Source organism: Saccopteryx bilineata, chromosome 5 (genome assembly GCF_036850765.1).
Source record: "Saccopteryx bilineata isolate mSacBil1 chromosome 5, mSacBil1_pri_phased_curated, whole genome shotgun sequence".
Classification (NCBI taxonomy): Eukaryota; Metazoa; Chordata; class Mammalia; order Chiroptera; family Emballonuridae; genus Saccopteryx; species Saccopteryx bilineata.
Window position 1 is genome coordinate 169,509,677 of NC_089494.1, and position 19,551 is coordinate 169,529,227.

Sequence of the window (19,551 nt, forward strand, 5' to 3'; positions counted from 1 at the left end):
ATTTAAATAATGCTAAATAGCAGGAAGAGAACAAGTAGATGGTAGTTAGTGGCATTAAAGTTCCGTTTAATACAAAATCCTAGTCCAACTGCACCAGAAGTAGGACAGACTGACCTGTGCAGGGCCTTCCATGTGGAGCTCAGCTACCAACGTTGGAGGTCAGAGGACATGCTCACTCCAGCCACAGTCTCCTTTCATACTCCTAAAGAATAAAATTTAGCCTGACCTGGCAGTGGTGCAGTGGATAGAGTGTTGGACTGGGACACAGAGGACCCAGGTTTGAAACCCTGAGTTTGCTGGCTTGAGCATGGGCTCACCAGCTTGAGCATGGGTTTGCTAGCTTGAGTGTGGGATCATAGACATGACCCCATGGTCGCTGGCTTGAGCAAGGGGTCACTCATTCTACTGTAGCTCCCTGGTCAGGGCACATATAAAAAAGCAATCATTGAACAACTAAGGTGCCGCACAAAGAATTGATGCTTCTCATCTCTCTTCCTTCCTGTCTGTCTGCCCCTGTTTATACCTCTTTCTATCTCTGTCTCTGTCTCTGTCACAAAAAGAAAAGAATAAATTTTAAAGGTTTAGGAATGAAAGAGTAAGAAATAAAAAACAGTGAATGTAAAAGGTAAACACATTTTTGGAATACTGAAAGCACCTGAAAGAGTGACCATTGGTATTTTAACTGATTCATGTGACTGTGGGACATTTTTACTGAGCTATTGGACCAAAAGAAAATCTCTGCATTGAAGAAACACTCTCAGTGGATACATACAAAACTAAAACTAAACAGAAGACTCTTTTTTTTGTATTTTTCTGAAGTGAGAAGTGGGGGTGGGGGGAATGCAGAGAGACAGACTTCCTGGCATGCACACCAGGGAGTGATGCTCTGCCCATCTGGGGCGTTGCTCACTGCGGCCAGAGTCATTCTAGCACCTGAAGTGGAGGCCATGGAGCCATCCTCAGCGCAGGGGCCAACTTTGCTCCAATGAAGCCTTGGCTGCAGGAGGGGAAGAGAAAGATAGAGAGAAAGGAGAGGAGAGAGGGTGGAGAAGCAGATAGGCACTTCTCCTGTGTGCCCTGGCCAGGAATCAAGCCCGGGACTTCCACACACCAGGCCGATGCTCTACCACTGAGCCAAACGGCCAGGGCAGACCTATTTTTATTATTATTAATTCCAGGTAATATCAATTCCAGGGGAATAATACTGTTCATTAAAAATACATAATTATAGGCCCTGGCCAGTTGGCTCAGTGGTAGAGCATCGGCCTGGCGTGCGGGAGTACTGGGTTCGATTCCCGGCCAGGGCACACAGGAGAAGCACCCATCTGCTTCTCCACCCCTCCCCCTCTCCTTCCTCTCTGTCTCTCTCTTCCCTTCCCGCAGCCAAGGCTCCATTGGAGCAAAGTTGGCCCGGGCACTGAGGATGGCTCTGTGGCCTGTGCCTCAGGAGCTAGAATGGCTCTAGTTGCAGCAGAGCGATGCCCTGGATGGGCAGAGCATTGCCCCCTGGTGGGCATGCCGGGTGGATCCCGGTCAGGCGTGTGTGGGAGTCTGTCTGACTGCCTCCCCATTTACAGCTTCAGAAAAATACAAAAATAAATAAATAAATACATACATACATACATACATAATTATATAAGAAAGCAATCAATGAACAACTAAGGTGCTGCAACAAAGAATTGATGCTTCTCATCTTTTTCCATTTCTGCCTATCTGTCCCTCTCTCTGTCTCTCTTGCAAAAAAAAAGAAAAGAAATAAACTTCCATTAAAAATATATATAATCAAAATTCACTTCAGTGAACAATATCTGCAAAGTCATAATAATAACAACACTGAATAGTGACTTAACCACAGCTGTGATGAATATTAAAAAGGGAAACATGGTGGTAGTTGAAAAGTTAAGTCTTCATCTACCATAACTGTCCATCAATAAATGGTGTCTAACAGGATACATCAAGGAATAGTTACCATTTAGAAATACTGAGGGACTACCAAGAGAAATAACTAAAAGCCTTGAAAATGGTTGCTTCTAAAGACAAGAACTGGAATTGTTTTTATAGAGTTGCAAACTAGAAAAAGAGGGGACACACTTCCATCCTGGAAGAATTTGTAGGAGCAAAATACTAATATGCGTCAATCTATTCTTTCTTGCAGTTTACCAAGAAGTGGGTTGTTTTCTTGAATCTAAGAAACAAACAACAGCAATACACAGAAGAGTGGCAGCTAACCCACCTTCTCTGGAAAGGGAAATAGAAAAGAACAGAAGAGCAGCATCAGGACATGCAGATATATATTCGTGCGTAACACACACATAGATGAGAAAGGGAGGAGTCAAGAAAGAAAAACATGGTCCTACCAAAAGAACAGGAAAAGAAACACAAGATAAGTATTTACCAGTAGGCTGGTTGTGGAGGAGGATTTTACTTTTACATGCATTTTGATTCTTACGGTCTTTGTTTTGATATAAAACTCCCTGTGTTTTTCCTATTTATTTTGTGTTAAAGTTAACATAAGAATTTCTCATTTTGCATTGATGGAATGAGGAATTTTCTACTTACATAATAAATCTACTAACGATTTATACCAATACAACTTTAGTACTTTTATTTTCATTTAAAATGTAACATGATTAAGGTTGGGTGTTTTGTTTTGTTTTTTCTTAGATTATCTGTTTTACATACTGTAGAGTCGTAAGGAAATAATGCTTTGGGAGGAAATACTAAACTAATTTTTGAAATATAACTGTTCACAGAGGTTGAGATATATGGGATCAATATCTACCCTTTATCTTAAATTAACCACTTCTTTTGTAACTCAACTTTGGAAGAAAATGCATCACTGCTCAAGTCAAGAGATTTGAATACCACTTCTAATTTTAGCACTATTTTCATAGGCAAAATGCTATAAAATAGAAGGTAGCTTTTGGTAAAGAAGAAAACTAAATTTTCACAGCTTTTGCATTATATCCATTTTTGAACTTTGTAATGCATTTGGGATAAGGGAAACTTTTTGTTATAAAACCACACTTTTTCTGAAACATCAGTAATGTAGAGAGATGGAAAACTCACATGTAAGTTTAGTACAAGGATAGACATTTAAAACAAAAACATATCTCTATGTTGCTTTCCCTTATGGTTAAATCATCTATTTCTAACCTTAAATCCCTTATTTAGAGCTCTCTGAATGATTGCTATTCTATTTTAGTTTACTAAAAGCACTTGAAATTAGTCTGACCAGGCCGTGGTGCAGTGGATAGAGCATCGGACTGGGACACAAAAGACCCAGGTTCAAGAACCCAAAGTCACCAGCTTGAGCCCGAGGGTTACTGGCTTGAAGCCCAAGGTCACTGGCTTGAGCAAGGGTTCACTTGCTCTGCTGTAGCTTCCTGGTCAAGACACATAGGAGAAAGCAATCATTAGACAACTAAGGTGCTGCAATGAAGAATTAATGCTTTTCATCTCTCTCCGTTCCTGTCTGTCTGTTCCTCTCTCTGACTCTCTCTATGTCTCTGTCAAAAAATAAATAAAAATAAAAGTAAAAGCAGTTGAAATTGGGAATTTTATATTCTAGTCTAGACTCTGCATGTCTAAAGTTCTGGAAACCCTGCTTGATTCATTCTTTTATTTCTCAATCTCGACAAAGCATCTAAAACCAAGTAGCTTCTCAATATGTGAATGCTGAAATGAATTGGACTAACATATATCCCCAAAATAGTAATAAAATACCAAAAACTGAAACCTAGTCATTTTGCTGATATGGCCATAAAAAAAAAGAAAAAAAACCCACCCCTGCCAAGGTAAATTTACTACAGATAAAGAAAGGAAGCAAATTTAACCTTTGCCATTCATGCCTTCATTGTGTGAAAAACTTTTTACTTTAATTCTTTTAGGGTTTTTGTTTTGTTTTGTTTTGTTCTGTTCTGTTTTTAGGTGAGGAAAAGGGAGATAGTGAGGCCTACTCCTGCATGCATCCAAGCAGGACCCACTCAACAACCCTGTCTGGGGCCAATGCTTGAGTACCATGCTATTTTTAGTGCCTGAGGCTGACACACTGGGACCAATCAAGCTATCCTCAGCACCTGGGGCCACACTTGAACCAATAGAGCCATTGGCTTTGGGAGGGGAAGAGGGAAAAGCAGATAGAGAGACAGGGAGGGAGAGAACAGGAGAGGAGAAAGAAAGATGAGAAGCATCAACTCACAGTTGAGTCATGTTAGTTAGTCATTGATCGCTTCTCAAACACGCCTTGACGGGGGGCTAAGGGGACTTCAGCCAAGCCTATGATCCCTTGCTTGAGCCAACTACCTTGGGCTTCAAGCAAGTGACCTTGGGATTATGTTGATGATCCTGCACTCAGGTCAGCAAACCTGCACTGAAGCCCACAACCTTGGGGTTACAGACCTGGGACCTCAGCATCTCAGGTTGACTCTCTATATGCTGAGCCACCAGCCAGAGCTGAGAAACTTTTTAATTAAATAATATGGAGAAAATTAATTTAATTAAAGAAAGCAAAAAATCACAAACATATTTTATGTTGTGAATAAGTACAACAATTTAATATCAATAATATCAATAATTTATGAACTAAAATTTAAGAGGACATTTTAAATAAAAAACAAAAACAGATTAAATATTTAAACTAGTCTCTAAAATAAATTATCCCAAGGAATAAACAACTAAATAAAAATAGCAGGTGATTAAAAGGTAGCAGAAGAAAGCACAAACTAATTAAAACTAGTTAATTAACAATATTTTATTGCCTCTTTCCTATCAGATCATGTCATATTAACCCAGAAGACAATTGTGTCCGATATCAGGTATTTTATTCCTGATCCTTAAAAACTATTGGCCAGAATATATACCTACACTAGTTTTAAAACAACTGTGCAAATAGTTTAAATGACTTTATTTTAACTGAATATTCATTATAAATTCTAAAACTGCTACCCTGTTTACCCACATAAGATTTATTATTTTGACATTTCAAATTACAAAAGTGTATTAACCTTTGTTTAATTGGAAATTAAACATGCAGTAGAAAGACCACCATGCCAGCCCTGGGAATTGATGTCTTTCTGATCTGTTTTACATGTGTTTGATGAAGGATGCAATTCGGCTGTTGTACTGATTTCATTCTTAGATGACTTCCCCTTGGGTAGCATAGTGACTGTTTCCCACCAGTTATTCATGTGCTTTATTGATTTATACCTTAAACCAAGTTATAAGATTTTTTTTAAACACATGGCTTTCCAGTGGGGAAAAAAAATAACTTTTACAGAATACAAGTAATACGTTTAAAATATAATATATTTTCTTCACAGAAAACAAAATAATCTTGCTAATGATGACATGCAAACTTTTGCCAGCATACTGTCTACTGAAGACATCCATTATAAAAACTCAGAAATGCAAGTTAGGCTTCAGTATTAGATGTAATTTCTCTTTTATACTTTCATGTAACAACAACAAAACTTTGTAATATTTACCCAACTCAGCCTAACATAAATATATATGTCTCCTTTCATTTTTTACTATTTCTCTCGATAGTCTGAGAAATGTTTTCAAATGCATCTGTAATTGTTTCTGTGACAAAGGAGCTAGATTTCCTCCAATATTTGTTCTCTTGTTTAAGAATATATTCCAGAGCCCTTGTTAGTAGATACATCTATGTAGCTATATTTTGCCCAGTGGACAAGTGCTATACAACATTTGGCAGACCTTCTTTAAACGATATGTAATGCACACTGTTTAGTTTTTTTTTGTTTTCCTCCTTCCTGCTAGCTGGAATATGAACCTAATGGCTAAAGCAGGAGCAGCTATCCTGAGCTATGAGGTGATATTGGTAATGGAGATTCATACAAAGGAGCAACAATATAAAAGAAACTGGATTCCTGAGCACTTTATGAAATAGACTTACAGAATTAAACTACTTGTCTATGAACCCTTTCATAGGTGAGAAACAAATTTTAATTCTATTTAAGACACTATATTTTAGGTGTCTGTTACTCTCAGTAAAATTTAATCCTAAATAATAATGCCCAAATACATAGAGAATTGGGGAAATAAGTGACTTAACGATGGAATTCTAAATATCTTTTTTTGAGAAAATGTATATGACTGTAAATCTCAGCATTTAAAGAATAATAGTGTAAGAGCAGCAAATACAGTAGCTCCATTTTTGAGAGAGAAGCAACTGATGCATAAGAAAGCTAAGAGTCAGAAATGTTGGATAACACAAGCAAGGTCATGTGACCAATAATTGGTAAAGCCTGGAAAAATAAGACTAGACTCACAAAAATGAGAACACCAGGTCCATGGAACCACATTTGCCACAATTCTCATTTCAGCAAGTAAAACTGGAACTCAGATTCCTTGAGCTAAGTCTTGTGTTCTTTGTACCACAACTTGCTACTTCCTAATACATACTTAGAGAATAAGTTAATGAAGCAAATATTCTTATATAAAGAAGATTCTTTAAGTATGTTTTTTTTTCTTTTTTAGTTTTCTTCCACTAAAGAGTACTATTATTACATTTAGGTTGTGGTTCGACTTATAAAAGTAAATGTTTATATACAACTTTTCCTTTTATAGGTTGGTAAAGGCTCATTTTATATAAAATTGCATCTGGAGAATGGGATCCCTCTGTAGCCAGCCAAAAATTAACTACATGATTAACCATCAAATTCATGACACAAAGATAATTTTTTATAAAAAGAATGAAATGCTTAGATTTCTAAGTCACTATCAATTTCACTTCAGCTGTCCACACAAAATATACGGTTCTGACATTTAATGACTGACACTAGTTTATCTAGTATTTATAAATGTCTGGGTACAAATAATTCATATGTTTTAACAGTTACGTGTTCTCTCCAGTAACCCTGAGTATATACATTTTTGCTATGTTAGTGTGAGGTTCACAAGAACACACTTAGGTGATTAGGTGAGATATCTGAATGAAGACAGGGCATAAGTGTTAGTTATTTCTCAGTCCTATTCCCCAACCCATTAGTATCTCTGCTACTGGTAAAATATAGTTTTAAAAAATTGATCTGTATATTTATTTCAAATCTCTTTTCACACTATCATCATCTTATTCTTAAACCCCCCCCATCGCAATCTTGCACACTAGTAATTAAGTTGAAACATATTGAAATTGATGATGTGTAATAAAATAAGATGCAGGCTGCTCTTTCTGCAGAGAAGACTGATAATCAGTTGACAAATGAGAGAAATAAAGAAATGTTAATCCAAAAAACATTAAGTCACTGTTCATATTAACATTTAAATAAAATTACAGCACATGGACTTTTCAGTTTGGGTTTTTTTAGAGGGGGGGGATGATCAGTTACTGACTTATTTTACCAGTAACTGGTATTCTAAAAATAAATAAATAAAACAATCATTTTCTTACCAAGTGATTTGGCCGTATCTTATTTTGTGTAACAGATGTCTTCTCATTTGTTTACCAAAATTGTGGTATCATGTCAAAGCCTAGTATGTCAGAAAGAGAAAAGTCACTTCATGAATATATGCAAGTTGAGTTTGACCTGGTTAGTACATTTTTCCAAATAACCTAGCTGTGGTCTTGAAGTTGCTTGAACAAGGCCTGGGCTATATGTAAAGCAATAGGAAGTAGGTTTACTCATGTATCATACTTACAGTAGCAATCCCTTGAAAATGTAGCTGAAAGGTAGAGTTCCATACATAGGCATATTTAATGAAACTTCTTAGTCTATGTCCCCTAACAGGTCATTTTAGTAAAAAATGTGAACCACATTACTTTGAAATTTATGATGACTAGCCATTTATGTTGATAATTGGGTCCCCTTTGTTGTTTTTCATCATGTCTTCTATTATCAAGCACTGAGCAATGTACTTGAAACAAAAAAATAAGCAGATATAGCCCTGTTCACATGAAGCATAAATTCCAGTGGGGGATTATAATCATAATCAGATAAGGAAATAGACAAAATGGCTGAAGATTTATAAAGTGTAATGTAAAAATAAATGGTTTTAAACTGGAGAATGACATACCCTATTTGTTTTCTTAGAAACCACCCTGGTGCCTGACCAGGTGGTGGCGCAGTGGATAGAGCGTCGAACTGGGATGTGGAGGACCCAGGTTCAAGACCCCGAAGTCACCAGCTTGAGCGCAGGCTCATCTGGTTTGAGCAAAGCTCGCCAGCTTGGACCCAAGGTCACTGGCTCAAGCAAGGGGTTACTCAGTCTGCTGATGGCCCAAGGTATATATGAGAAAGCAATCAATGAACAACTATGATTGATGCTTCTCATTTCTCTTCCTTCTTGTCTGTCTGTCCCTATCTATCCCTCTCTCTGACTCTCTCTCTGTCTCTAAAATAAAAAAAGAAAGAAACCACCATGGCTTCTTGAAGAATGGAATGAAAGTGAGCAAAAAATGAAAACGAGATCAGTGTAATATTCCAGGCAGAAAACTAAAAAACCCTCTTCCAACGTGATTTTATAAGAGAGGAATATGAGTTGAAAAATTTACAATATAGTTTAGAAGAAGAGGTAGAACCTTCTAATAGATTGAATGAAAATGATAAAGAGAAACTTATCAAAAGAAGAACCCAAGATCCTAGCTTGTGACTTTATTAGATGCTAGTAATGTTCACTAAAAGGGACCAAGAAGGAAGCACAGATTGCTGGGGAAATGCAGCAAATATCATTCTGGATAGATTAATTAGAAATTTCCTATGAACTATCATAATAAAGATAGTGACTATATATTTAAATATAAGAGCCTTGACTTCAAAAGAAAATGCTAGGTTAGAGATGGAATATATATATATATATATATATAGAGAGAGAGAGAGAGAGAGAGAGCCATTAGCATACAATAATAATGAGGCTATAGAAGCAGATTCAATTGAACTAATAAAAAAGCGATGCCAATGAAAAGAGAGTTCATGCTAAGACAAAGTACCACTGCTTAAAGAATGCACCAATAAAACGGAAATCTGTAAGAGACTGAGAAACTGAAGCTGTGGATCCAGAAAGACTGTCAGATTTCTAGATTAAGGATCTAGAAGATAATGGGTCCTGGCCAGGTAGCTCAGTTAGTTAGAGCATCATCCCAACACTCCAAGGTTGTAGACTCGACTCCCAGTCAGGACACAGACAAAAATCGATCAATGAATGCATAAATTAGTGGAACAACAAATTTATGTTTCTGTCTTTCTCTCTTCTCTCTCTAAAAATCATTTTTTTTAATTTTTTTAAAAGGACCTAGAGGATAATGGCACTATTACTGAGATGTGAAAAACTGAAGAAGATTATTGGGGGTTGAGGGATTGAAAAAAATCGATAATTGCACTAGCCATGTTAAGTTTAAGCTGCCTGTAATTCTTCCAAATAGAGGTATCAAAAATAGCTTGAGTATCTGAGTCTATAGCTGAGAGGAGAAGTCTGAGTAGGAGATACAAATGTGAAGAATTGTAGCATATATGGCAGTGGTCCCCAACTTTTTTTGGGCCACGGACCAGTTTAATGTCAGAAAATATTTTCATGGACCAGTCTTTAGGGTGGGACGGATAAATGTATCACATGGCCGAGACAAGCTTCAAGAATGAGTCTTAGACAGATGTAACAGAGGGAATCTGGTCATTTTTAAAAAATAAAACATCATTCAGACTTAAATATAAATAAAATGGAAATAATGTAAGTTGTTTATTCTTTCTCTGTGGACCAGTACCAAATGGCCCACAGACCGGTACTGGTCTGTGGCCGGGGATTGGGGACCACTGATATATGGTATTGAAAGTCCTAGAGGTGGGCAAGAAAAAATATAAAAAGGAATATAGGCCTGACCAGGCGGTGGCGCAGTGGATGGAGCGTCGGACTGGGATGCGGAAGGACCCAGGTTCAAGACCCCGAGGTCGCCAGCTTGAGCGCGGGCTCATCTGGCTTGAGCAAAGAGCTCACCAGCTTGGACCCAAGGTCGCTGGCTGCAGCAGGGGGTTACTCGGTCTGCTGAAGGCCCGCGGTCAAGGCACATGTGAGAACGCAATCAATGAACAACTAAGAAGTCGCAACGCGCAATGAGAAACTGATGATTGATGCTTCTCATCTCTCTCCGTTCCTGTCTGTCTGTCCCTGTCTATCTCTGTCTCTGTAAAAAAAATAAAAAATAAAAAAATAACTTAAAAAATATATATATTAAAAAAAAAGGAATATAGGCTGTATCAAGTCCTATATCTCTCCAATATTTATAAATTGAGTCAAGAAAAGAACAAGTAAGGATAATATAGACTAAATTCCTAATGAGATAAGAAGAAAGCCAGAAGAGTATGATACCAGAAACTTAGCATAGAAAATGTTTTCAAAAGAGAAAAATAATCAACTATACTGAATGCTGCTGGGAAGTTGAGTAAGATGAGAATAGAAACATATACAGTGAATATGGCATGCACAATTTCATGGAAATGGTAGAAATTTGAGTGGTTTGAAACCTGAGTAGAATATTAGAAAATTATATAAATATGAATATGATAGTAAATATGAATATGATAGTAAATGTAGACTACTAACTACTTCTCTACATAATATAGCCAAGAAGGGTCCCAGAGAAGTGAAGCAGTAGACTGAGGGTCAACGGAGATGTGATGTTAGTGGACTTTTTTTTAAGAAGAGGAATATTATAGCACATTTTTATACTAATAAGAATAATGTAGTAGAAAGGGAGATGATCATAATGTAAAAAAACACAGACTGTGTGTCTAAAAAAAACAAGAGGAAATGAGCTTCTAAACAAAATTGGAGGGATTGGCCTTTGGTAGAATAAACAACACTCCTCCATCTTTTCTCTAAAATGAAAGAGATGCAGGTTATTTATGAATTTATCAGGGAGAGTTTTCTAATCACCATAAATTTTCTCAGTGCCATACAAAATAGGGTTGTCTGCTGAGATCTGAGTAGGGAAGAAAGAGAAGGGTAATGAGAGCTCTGAGGAGCGATAGATAAAATAGTCACTTTGTAGAGTAGAAATTAAAGTTAGTAGTATAGCTAGGATAATAATTTTTTATATATTAAGGTACATGACCATTTCCCCACTGAGATGTATCCATATACAGGGGAGTTAGAGAGCAGGTATCAGTGACAAAGGAGGGTGGAGATGAAAGCAGTTACAACAGGAATAGAAAGAGTGCACCAATGATCAGTTTAATTCCTAGCAATGCCATATATTTGAAAAACAGGCTTTGTCAGAGAAATGGAATTTTCTAAATTCCTTAAACTCTCAATATATCAAAAGCCAGACTAGCTGACATGACCATCAAATTTATTAACAGTAGAGAAAATTCAAGATAGGAAAAAAGAAAAGTCCCCACCACATGAGTAGAGGAGAAACCCACTCAATCCAGCTTTAGAAGAATGTGGAAAGGAGAAGAAAAGGTAAAGCAAGGTCTTTATTATTCCTCTCTCTTCATTGAATTTTAACAATGGAGTATAGGAACACTCTGATAGGTAGGAATATACTAACAGACATTAGAACTAGCAGCCTGCTTCTTCAGGCAGAGCCTGGAAGAGACACAAACCACTAGCAGAAGTCCCTCATTTGTCTCAGCACCGTGTCCATTGTGCATGGAACCAATAGCATACATATCACTATTGGTTTCTTAAAGCTTATCTGAGATGTGTGAATATAAAGGGGCTGAGAGGACTAAGTGCCAGAGGAGACCTGGCACAAGAAAAAACAGACCACAAAGCATGAGATCTGTGCCACCAGATCATTACCTAAGACTACAGATTTCAGAAACAGACACAAGATCTCCAAAAGACCACAGGGGACCGGACATATTTTAGTGGGTTCTGCTTCAGGCCAGTGCAGCTAGTAATTGTCTAGGTCCTGAGCGAGAATGGTGCGGAATGAAGAAACAAACTCAGAGAGAAAAAGGATGGGATCAGGAGGTCTCTTTGCAATGCCAAGATAGCTTACAAAAAGCCAAAGCAAAGCCCCCAGTCTGCTTTATTACATAGTGCAGAGCCATATGCAAATAAGGAAGTCTCCTATACAAAGTCACACATCTCTAAGGCAACCCAAGAATTCTACCAAGTGCAGAAAACCCTCCACCCTGCATAACTGAAATCAACCAACATCAGAACATACAAAGGGTGAGAGGAAGGGCATGTAAATTGCTTCTAGCAACTTAAACAAACAAGTGAAGTGGGGGGGATGGGACAAGTACAAATACTCAGTTTCATAGCCAATATGGAGGTGTGGGGGAAGAACTTAGCCTTTGACTAAGCTTTAAACTGCAAGGGCTTTGCCAGCTTGCAGTCTTCCACAGGTTCCAATGCAAAGAGCAAAGGTCAATAGAGTTAAGATATGCCCTGTCCCAGTCAAATAATTTAACAACCAGTTCCCTGCCATAATGACCATTTTAAGTATAAAAAAAAGATAGACCAAAAGGTAGTTTATTATTTCATGCATCTAATACTTAAGTAAGAACAATAAAAGAGGTATACAAAACTAGATTATGTTATAAAGTAATAAACACGAAGGAATTAAAATGTAGTATTTCATCAAAGGTATTATGAGTTTTATGAAATGAATAAGTAGATATTACAAGCATAGTTCCTTCAAATTTTTTTCACTGATGGACAGAACATTACTATGGGCACTTAGAATACACTGTTGTGTAGATGATTGTTAAAAAGAAGTAAGGAGCCTGACCAGGCGGTGGCGCAGTGGATAGAGCGTCGGACTGGGATGCGGAAGTACCCAGGTTCGAGACTCCGAGGTCGCGCGCGGGCTCATCTGGCTTGAGCAAAGAGCTCGCCAGCTTGGACCCAAGGTCGCTGGCTCCAGCAAGGGGTTGCTCGGTCTGCTGAAGGCCCACGGTCAAGGCACATGTGAGAAAGCAATCAATGAACAACTAAGAAGTCTCAATGCGCAACGAGAAACTGATGATTGATGCTTCTCATCTCTCTCTGTTCCTGTCTGTCTGTCCCTGTCTATCTCTGCCTCTGTAAAAAAAAAAAAAAAAAAAAAAGAAGTAAGGAGCCTGACCTGTGGTGGCACAGTGGATAAAACGTGGACCTGGAATGCTGAGGTCTCCAGTTCAAAACCCTGGGCTTGTTTGGTCAAGGCACACATGGGAGTTGATGTTTCCTGCTCCTCCTCTTTCCCATCTAAAATGAATAAAGTCTTTTAAAAAAAATTTTTTAAGAGTAAGGAATATAAATTTGTGATTTCCACACTGGGCGGCTGCTCAGGTGCACACCTTAGAGAGAACCCTGACTACAAGTACCATTTTAACAACTAATTCACCGAACTCAAGAAAAAATTAGGTATCAGTTCTATCGAACCCATGCGAACCAGCTGAATCCTACCATTGCCTTGTCCCCAGCAAAAGCAGCAGAAGTCTAGGGTTTGTTAAATGTAACTGAGGTCTCTTTGCTCTCTATCATAAAATCAAGTGAGCTGATGCTTATATACAGATATAATCATGAATAGGCGCTGAAGAGAGTCAAAGGATTTAGAAAAAAAAATCCAAATGTTGCCAAAAGTGTTAAGATCTGAAATTGAGACTCCATTAATTAAACTTATGTCTAAGTTTTCACTACTCTACTAACTGATCTGCCCAATTTTTGCCTCTGCTACTAAGTAGGTGAAACATGGGAGGGGAGATTACCTCAGTTATAGAAAATAAATAAGCCAAATCTTTCTTCAAATCAGAATTAAAGTTGTGTGAAATTTTCACCCAACTACAGGAGGGAAAAGTCAAAGAATTTCAAGGTTTGTTTGAGTCCATTTGAAGTTTAAAATCAATAATTTTAAATTGTGCACGTCAGCTTCACTGTGGGAATGTTTTTCCCCAAACAGTGTTCAATGAAAGATGATGGTTAAGTTCAGTCAGGGTTGAGCTTTTGCCAATCAAATGTGAAGAAGGAAAAGAGGGACAAAAGAGTTTAGGGCATTAGCAAGGGAGTAATAATAATGATGGACCATGACTTTATGCTGGACAAGAAAGGAAATGAAGATGGGGGGAACTGATGGATAGGGCATGTAGGGTCAATGGACTGGAAGTCTCCATGGCATTGAAGAATTGATGCAATGGGTATACTAGAGCCACTGAGCTGAAAAAATAAGAGATGGACATCAGAGAATGGGATATTTAAATTTTCTCCTTTTTTTGACATTCAATATTATTTTATATTAGTTTCAGATGTACAAAATAGTGGTTAGACATTTATATAATTTATGAAGTGATCCTTTCCAATAAGTCTAGTACTGACCTGGCACCATACATAGTTATTTTAATATTATTGACTATATTTCTTGTGCTGTACTTAAAATTTTCAAAGGTGGTAGTGGTGTTGTTCACAATATTTCAGGTGTGTACAACTAACCAAGTTCATTAGCATACATAATTGTATTTATTTAACTATCATTCTCAACAGGAAAATAAATTGAATAAAATGACTAAAATTCTGAACATTTAAGAGGAAAATCTACATTCAAACACACTAGGAATTTTTAGAAACAACCATATAAATACAAACACTTAAATACTAATCAAAATGCAACATTTCTTTTCACTAATACAGATCTCTTAAGAAACTAAAACCATAATTTTTTCAAATTACTTAGTTCATTAATTAGCTGATTAATTTGTAGAAGTTATTCAACTAGTTTCTTTATATTTTTTTTAACTTCTTTTCTATATCTGCAATTTAGATATCTCCCTTGCAACTTAACCAAGTTTAAATTTTTTAGTCCAAATTTCTAGATTTAAGGGCAATCAGATTAAATCATTACAAATTCCTTTTAACACTATTCAGCAAAACTCAGTTTATAACAGAAATAGATGATTAATTCTTCTTCAGTTTATCATTCTTCCTTCTGGTACACACTTCAGTTTCTAACATTTTTTTCCATATATTGATAAATGCAAACATTTCATATTATTATAAAGGATGTATTCTTATATTATTTATATACTTAGAATCTGACACATTCAAAAACTGATTAACAGAATAATTTGTATATCTGTTATAAATGAAAATATCATTTAATAGCTAATTAAATCAACTGTTAAAATGAGAAAAATAGATGTAAGACCTGTATTTATATAATTCAAGTTAAAAACTAATATTTTAGTTTGAAATATGCAGTAAAATGATGAAAGAAGCATTTTTTTCTTTTTCTTTTTTCTTTTTTTTTGGTATTTTTCCAATGTGAGAAGTGGGGGCGGGAAGGCAGACAGACTTCCGCATGCGCCAACCGAAATCCACCTGGCATGCCCACCAGGGGGCGATGCTCTGCCCATCTGGGGCATTGCTCCACTGTGGCCAGAGTCATTCTAGTGCCTGAGGGGGAGGCCATGGAGCCATCCTCAGTTCCCCTGGCCAACTTTGCTCCAATGGAGCCTTGGCTGCGGGAGGGGAAGAGAGAGAAAGAGAGAAAGGATGGGAAGGAAGAGTGGAGAAGCAGATGGGTGCTTCTCTTGTATGCCCTGGCTGGGAATCGAACCTAGGACTTTCACACACTGGGCTGACGCCCTACCACTGAGCCAACCAGACAGGTAGAAGCATTTTTTTAACTGACATTATTGAAGTCAAGAGTCACCACATTGAGGACAAAGGCCTAACCTGGCCTTCTCACTTCTGTTCAACCAACAGAGTACTCAAAATGATTTGAATTTGAGTACCTTTAGTCACAGCAGACCACTCTAGAGTTTCCACTGTATTCCCTACATTTTATGTAACTTTGTTTCCTGCCCATGAATGATTTTAAATTGGTGGTCTTTGGTCTATATCACTCTATTTTCTATATAGATTCAGTGTAAATTATATTGCTCTCTTTCTTATTTTTAAAAGATTAAGCAACCTTAGTTTTGTAAGTGTCTAAAGTGCATCAATTTCTGCGACAACTGTCCGACCTGATTTAATTTCTTCTTTTTTTTTTAAGTGAGAGAGAGAAAGGGAGAGAAACAAATAAGAAGAGAGATGAGAAGCATCAACTTGTAGTTACAGCACTTTAGTTGTTCACTCATGCCTTGACCAGGGCCTCCAGCTGAGCCAGTGGCCCCTTGTTCAAGCCAATGACCTTGGGCTCAAGTCAGCAACCTGTGGGCTCAAGCCAGTAACCATGGGGTCATGTCTATGATCCCACACTCAAGCCAGTGACCCTTCCCTCAAGCTGGTGAGCCTACACTCAAGCCAGCAACCTTGGGGTTTCAAGTGTGGATCCTCAGTATTCCAGGTTGATGCTCTATCCACTATGCTACCACCTGGTCAGTCTGGCCTGAATTTCTTGAGTAAAAATATTGAAAAAGATTTAAAAGATAACTCTTGACTGTCTTCCAGTTTCAACCACAGAGAAGTTAAACCAATGGGATTCCTAACCAGATACCAATGGCAAATTTCATAGAACTAGAACAAATATTTCAACACTTTATGTAGAACCATAAAAGACCACAAATAGACACTGCAATCTTGAGGAAAAGGAACAAAGTTAAAAGAATTACGCTACCTAATATCAAATGAAATTACCAGACTATTGTAATCTAAAACTGCATGGTTCTGGCATAACAACAGACACATAGAACAATGGAGCAGAATAGAAAAGCTAGAAAAAGATCTATGCCTTTCTGATCAATTACTATTTGACAAAGGAAGCAAGAACATTCAGTGGGATGAAGATAGTTTATTTAATAAATGATGTAAGGAATATTAGACAAATATATGCAAGAATGAAACTAGGCCACCTCCTTAACTCATACACAAGAACAAATTAATTAAAGACTTAAATGTTACAGTCAAAACCATAAAAACCCTATACAGATATATAGTCAGTAAGATCACGGACATTTCTAATAGCAATATTTTTTCTAATATATCTCCTCGGGCAAAAAAAAAAAAAGAAAAAAGAAAGAAACAAATGAGACTACATTAAACTCAAAAGATTTTGCATATCAAAGGAAATCATCATCAAAATGAAAATACAATTCACTGAATGGGAGAATATATTCACAAATGCTATAGCTGATAAGGGGTTAATATCCAAAATTTATAAAGAACTTTTAGATTCAACACCAAAAAAGAAAGCAGTTTAATTTAAAAGTGGGCAAAGGACCTGAATAGACTTTTCCAAAAAAGGACATACAAATGGTAAATAGACACAGGAAAAGATCCTCAATGTCACTAATCATATGAGAAATGCAAATTAAAACCACAATGAGATATTACCTCACATCTGTCAGAATAGCTATCATCAATAAATCTACAAACAACAAATGTTCACAAGGATGTGGAGAAAAGAGAAATCTCATAAATTGTTGGTGAGAATGCAAATTGGTTCAGCCACAGTGGAAATCAGTATAGAGTTATTAATTCAAAAAATTAAAAATGGAATGACTTATGACCCAAAGATCTCACTTCTGGAAATATATTTGAAGAAACCCAAAACACTAATTCAAAAGACTCTGTGCACCCCTTATGTTCATTGCAGCATTAGCCAAGATTTGGAAGCAGCCCAAGTATACATCAGTAGATGAGTGGATAAAAAAGCTGTGGTGCATATATACAATGGAATACCACTTGACCATAAAAAATAAAAAAAAATCTTACCTTTTGCAACAGCATGGATGGGCCTGGAGAATATTATGCTAAATAAAATAAGCCCGTCAGAGAAAGAAAAACACCATATATCAATAGTTTCATTTATAAGGTCTACCGGAAAGTTCTGTCCGTTTCTATCACAACAAGTTTCAACACGTAAGCACATGTTTATTTGGCGCATGTGTGCCTCTCTATTTTTATCACTTAATGTATACATACTGATGTAGCAAATTAACTAAAACAAAGTTGATTCACGTTAGTCTTATGTGTGAAGCAATAGTGTACCGATGGCTACTGATAAAGTTCATTTACGCCACTGTATTGTATACGAATTTCAACAAGGAAGAAATGCTACAGAAGCATGTAGAAATTTATTGAAAATGTTTGGTGAAGGTACAGTTTCTGATAGGACATGCAGAAGATGGTTCGAAAAATTCGAAACAGGTGAGTTCAACCTTTCTGATAAGCCACGTTCTGGGTGACCATCTTTGATCGATGACAATGTTGTTAAGACCATCTTGGAGCAAGATCCTTTTCAGACAACATCGGAGATCACAGCAAGGCTTAATTCAGCTCAGCAAACCATTTCAGACCATATTCGGAAGATAGGATTGGTGTGGAAATATATTATTTAATAAATTTTATTGACAGTAAGAAAAATTTGTCTTTTGTTTTATTCCAAAAACGAACAGAACTTTCCGGTAGACCTTATATAAGTAGAATCTAATGAAAAATAAATAAATTAACAAACAAAATAGAACAGACTCATAGGCAGAGAGAACAGACAGCTGTTGGGGTGGGAAGGAGTTTGAGAGGCTGCGTGAAAAACAGTGAATGAATTAAGCTAAAAAAATACAACTTATAAACACAGACAACAGTACGGTACTACTAGAGGAAAAGGAAGGTGGGAGGTAGAAGAGAGTAAAGGGGAGAAATGGTGATGGAAAGAGTTTCGACTTGGGATGGTGAACACACAACACAATATACAAATGATGTATTATAGAATTGTATCCCTGAAACTTACACAATTTTATTAAACAATGTCACCCCAATAAATTCAATTAAAAAAGAAATCTACCCATTTTTGTTAACATTTGAGGAAATACATATTATTTTTTTGAATTCAAATTCCTTGAGGCATCATTTAAACTTCACATGAGGTTCAGAGTGTAGTAATTAGCAGTAGGCTGCTTACATATGCCAATATTTTGTACAAACATATGTTGGCACTTGGTTCCATATCAGCTACACATCAAAGAAGGGTGCCGAAGAAGAATTATTCTACCTCAGGGCTGGATTAGTGTCTCTGTCTGATGTAAGCCTCACTTAACAGTATCGTTTGGGGAAAATTAAAGAACCTGCATGGCCTGGATATTGGAGTGAATCTATAACCAAAATTCATGCTGAATATTTCTGCTATTCTTTTTCCCAGCCTGCTACTATGATCTCAAAGCAAGGTATAATCTCTTTTATTTTCAATTTGCCAGTCGCAAAAGGTAGACCATACAATTCTCTCCCAAGCTCCTAACAGGAGGATGGGTTTGTCAGGAATCCTCATATTAGGAACGTGGTGCTTCTTTCTACTAACATTCTTTTTTAGGTGTTTACAAACCTTCCCATTGCCTGGCTCTGCACCTACCACACTGCTCTGTAAAAGGTTAAAGTCCCAGTAACCAAGAAGCAAAGATTGAGAATAATCTGTCTAATCACACTTCCCCTTCCCCTAAAAAAAAAAAAAAAAAAAAAAAAAAAAAAGACTTTCTTTTTATTACTGTGAATTTTAATAGAACTATTGCCAAAATGAGTCCACGTATTTCACAAGAAAAGCAAACAATGTTAATAATATTAACACCAAAAATTACAAAGTTCTATTCATGTTTCCTCTCATTTAATCCTCTACCATAATCTTTTAGGGTAGAAAGAGTTTTCCCCATTTTGCATATAAGGCAACAGATTACACCT